Genomic DNA, 4,969 nt, shown 5'->3' with positions numbered 1-4,969 from the left:
GAAAACGCGGTTTATATGGTGCACTATAATATACTCGAACAGTGCCAGAGATGCTATCCTTCCATCGAAGTTAAAGATTAGAAGGTACGATTCACCGGAGAAATAATGAGAAAATTGATTTTCTCATGCTACGAATAAAAAATTTCATTTTTCATTTTGACGTGGCAAAATGAGCAAAAATCAAAATTTAATATGAAAATCGGCAATGGAATTTCCAGGAATATATTCCATAGTCGACAATGGCAACTTTTCATTTTTCAAATTTAGAGTTCCAATATTACTATTTGAAAGAACAATAATAATTGCCGACTACCATTTCGGAAATAAATTCTCCAAGGTTTTCCTATGCAAATTTTCCTTTTTCAATTTTATATTTAAAATTTTAAACTGAAATGTGGCGCAAATTCTGGTGAGTCCGCCATTTTTATTCGACTCGCACGCCACTCTACGTGGCTGACTAAAATATCGTCACCACTGGGACTAACTCGCACACAATGGTTGGCTAATTGGGTACATATTAGGATGAGAGGATTATCCCGACCCTTGTAATAGGCTGGTTCCCGACTACCTGAAGGTTGCCGGGCCCTGGTCTAACTCCCCAAAGTTCTCTCGAAAGGCGTGACACGCGTCTTCCCACGAGTATACTTCCACTTGGCGATACCACGTTAGTGCGTGGCCGCTTAGACAACCTCTTAGGACTCCCAGTAAATCCGTTTCCCGGATTCTGAGGGTCTTCTTAGCATCATCGACTCGGGATATGAAGTCTTCCACATCCTCATTCGGTCCTCCTGAGAACTGAACACCCCATTTTTTTAAAGCCTCAAGGGCGTTTTGGGTGTTCAGGTAGTTCTCCCGGCGAGGGCGATATTCACACTCACTCGCCTCATCGGACGAATATCTCTGCCTCCTTGCAGGTGCAGGATTTCGTCCGTCGAAGGCTGGCCTTTCCCTGGCGAAAATCTGCCGTGGCCTCTCTCTCTCTCGCTCGTTTTCGAGTCGCTCCTGGTTATCTCTCGTTGGACCTATTCGCCCTCGGAGCTCTCTGTCGAGGCGTTGTACCTGAGCCAAAAGTTCGGCTGCCGTCGGTGTCGCCTTCGTGACTTTCACCCCTGGAATTTTTTCCGTGGGTGTCACGGCGCCGCTAGCATTTCTGCTGCTACGTCCGCTTCCATTTTTACTCCCTGGTGGTCTCCCTTGTTGTCGAGGGGCGGAATTTTCATCCCGTATCCCGAGGGTGCGAGCCTGTTCCATGAGTACTCGTGTCTGTTCTAGAAGCGCTCTCAGTGCCGCGGCATTGGCATCCTCCTTTTTTAAAGTTTTTGCAGGCATTTTCTTTCCTGACCCAACTTTTCCTTTGGCCGACAGTAATTTTCGACTGTCTAGCCCCTCCTCCTCGGATTTCTGCTCGCATTCGGAGAAGTCCTCCTCGGTTTCACTACTTCCTCGTCGCTCGTCGTGACGATCGTTACCCCGAGAGTTGCCAGAACTTCCGGCTTCGTCTACAGGATATCTCCTCGGGTTGGTACCCTCTGGGTCTACCATCTCCGTTTCTTCTCCCTTAGGTGATTTCTCGACCTTGGATGGATCAACTTTTGGTGCCATTTTTGGTCCCCAATGCTTTTCGAGTTTCGCAGACATATTATCTCACGCGTCTCTCGACAAGAAAGAATAACTTCCACTCGTTTGCGGCTCTTTTTATACCGTTTGGCGGGTAGAATTTATCCCCTCCACTTCTTTCTCCAGTAGCGTCACCTTTTAGCTACGTTTCTGATCAATTAGGGGTGAATTTTCCCCTTCGTTGGCGATGAGATAAGGTTTTTGTTATTTCCTTATCTGTGCGCCTTCGGATTTTTCGAATTTTCTCCTTTAGGCGACCTCTCTCGGCTTCATTTTACTTGAATTCGTCCCATCCGATTTTTAGATTCGCATTCGAACCTGGTGGCTCCATCTTTTGGTATCTTTCTCGGAAAGCGTTACCATATGATGGGTTTCCCACCTGTCGGTAATCTCGGTCGATAAGTCAGGTACCTTCCCTATCGACCGCGACATGGGTAATTTTCTGATCGGTAATAGAGGTTTCCTCTTTACCGACTGTCAGGTGGGTTCGATATCTTACCGAGGGTTGGCCGAGTGCGGTACCGACGGTAGGCTCATCTGTGGGGAGACCCTAGATAGCGCCTGCTACCCGACTTCGTGCGTTAACCACCTGTTGTGGTTATCAGCACGTGCTGGCACAGCCGAAAATTTTATTTTTTTTCTTTTGTGTGGGGCTTTCGCCCCGTTTTTTCGCTTTCGGAGTTGTCCAGACTCCTCCAGCGAACTATTCGCCCTTTTTGTGGATTCTTCAATCCACGGGCGTTACTTTTCCCCCTTTCGGGGGTGGGAGAGGATTAGTGTGGTGTTTTTAGACCACTCATCTCTACCACTGCTCAGCCCTAAAAAAAAAACATCCCTGAAAAAAAACATCAAAAAAAAAATTTCAAAAAAAAATGGCCGTTAGGATTCACCAGTCTGACTCAGACTGGCTTCACCTCTCCTTCCGTGGATGGAGTTTCCTCCATTTTCTCCACTGGATTCAGAGTGAGTTGCTGAGCCTTTCGGCGCAACTTCCTCAGCTCCTTCCTCCTCGTCCTTGTCTCCTCCGACCTCCTGGAGGTTTTTGGAGTCCTGGACGTCTCGGGCTTCTCGGGGGCTGGCTTCGTCTCAGCCTTTTCCCTCCGTTGGAGTTATTTCGCCTGGTCCATCGCCTTGAGGATGTCCCTAGGGACATTCCTCCCTAACTCTGGAATCCAGGGACCCCTCGCCTTCTTCTGCTGCTGGCAGATGGGGCAGTCCTTCCTCTCTTTGCCGGGCCTTCCACACCCCCTGCAATAGGTGGTGGGTGGTTCCCGGCACTCTTTGCCGCTGTGGCCTGGCTTGCGGCACTTCCAGCAGAGCCGGGCCGGTGCAATCCAGGTGCGGCTCCTCTTTCTCGCCGGCTCGTCCTCGGGGTGAGGCTCGGAGGCGAGTTGCGGTTTTCTGGGGACACTCTCACTGTCCCCAGGAGTCTTCCTCTTCGGGATTTTCGTCCCGGAGGACGATCCCGACGGCCCTTCGCCACCATGCTGCAACAGCTGGTGATGCAATTTGGCGGCCTCCTCCAAGGACTTCTCAGTCCTCGGACAGGGATTTTTCCTCCCCTTCGACTCTTTTACTTCCTTCCTCCTCAGGGTCGTTTTCGTCTTCAGGACCTCCGAAGACGGCAACGTTCCCTGGGGGCGGAGGGGTAAAACTTGTTCCGCTACCTTGCTGAGTAACTGTGGATTCCTTGCCAGGGCCTCTACAAGCGACTTCAACAAGGCAGCGTCAGCTGCCTCGGGGGAAGGAATTTCATCCGCCTTCTGCAACACCTCCTGAGGGGGTGGCTGCAGCTCTTCCGGTGGGGTGGAGGCCTCGGGTGGTGTTGGGGTGAGCACTGTAGTGGTGACCTCCTCCACCACTGCCACTTCCATTGGCTCCCCCGTGCCCTGCAGTAACGCCTGTAGGGACTCGAACTCAAGGTCCGATAAACTCCGATCTGGAATATGTAAATGCATTAAATCCGGTATGATCAAGTCCTCGTCACTCTGAGGTGACTCCGACTCGATCATGGCTTCTCCCGTGACAGGTAAAGCCCTATCACGGGTGTCGATTGTCTCTTCCGAGACAAACAAACCTTTTTCGGCGAGTTCGGCAGTTTCCACTGCCTTCTGCACCAACTGTTCGAGGGTGGCGTCCTTCGACATCTCTACTTTGGGCACAATGACACCAACTATTCTCACTTTGAGAGCACTGAAAAATTTCATCCGCTCGTGATGACGCTCGAAACAAAAAGAATGTGTCTCGTGGCGATTTCACAGGACTCCCGGAAGTCCTGAATGGGGAGATAAGGGCCGATCTCAATTAAATAGATCGCCACAGGTGGTTCCCCCCAGTGACACCTGACCGATATTTACATATCGGCGCGCTCTTTAAATGCCTTTGATTGACCTGTCCATCATCGTCATTTAAACTTTTCATCCTCCAAAGTAGTGACCCGTCAGGTGGAGTCCTCTGGGGGATGACAAGATTACTAGCCACTACCGTAGTCGGTTATGTCCTTCACCCTGTGCTCTTTGGTTAGCCCAGGAGTGACTTTTCCGTCGGATGGCGCCACCAACACGAGATCCACGTATTGCTTCGGCGATCCCGACGGGAAATTAAAAAAAAACATTTTTCGGTGTCCGGGGCACTTCCCCAACACACGGAAATTGTCTGTTCGTTTATCCTACCCAATTTATTCCCTTGAGCGGAAAACGGCTAGGAGTTCTTTTCCGCGAGAAAACGCGGTCCTTTCTCGGAGAAGGGGCGTTCGCCTTTTTATCTCGAACTTTTTTCCATTTTTCCTGTGGGAAAGAGAATTCCACCTCCCCCGTACGGCTCTCCCCCGGGTGATGAGGAGGGCGATGTACCAGTTCGACGGAAAATCCTCCCCTGCCGGAAAATTAACTATTCGAAGGGATGACATTTATTATATTTTAAATAATAAATTTCCCTTACGTGTTATATGAGGTAACGATTCTCCTTCCACTGTTAGGGGTGAATTCTTTTCCAAATTTTCTTTCTGAGAGCACCTCCCCACGCCCTCCAGGCGACTCTCCCCCGGGTGAGGAGGAGAAATCACCCTTGAGGCGCGGAGAAAACCCTCCCAAAAATTACTTGGACTACGTTTCAGGAGAGTTTCCGTGGAAATTCCTAGTTGGTTATCATATGGATAACGGCTTCTTGCTTTTTTCTTTTCTTTTAGGCAATACTTTTTGTTACTCTTTCTGGCGGGGCCCCACGTCGGGCGCCATTTTGTAAGAGTATTTTTCCCGGGTCAACACCCCGGGATAATCCTCAAACTATTCTGGCTGCCGCCTCTATCGTTCACGATTGGGCGCCAGCCAGGTTTTTCTGGAAAACCTGACGG

This window comes from Fopius arisanus, unplaced genomic scaffold (assembly GCF_000806365.1).
Source record: "Fopius arisanus strain USDA-PBARC FA_bdor unplaced genomic scaffold, ASM80636v1 scaffold00278, whole genome shotgun sequence".
Classification (NCBI taxonomy): domain Eukaryota; kingdom Metazoa; phylum Arthropoda; class Insecta; order Hymenoptera; family Braconidae; genus Fopius; species Fopius arisanus.
This window is presented reverse-complemented; position numbering follows the sequence as displayed.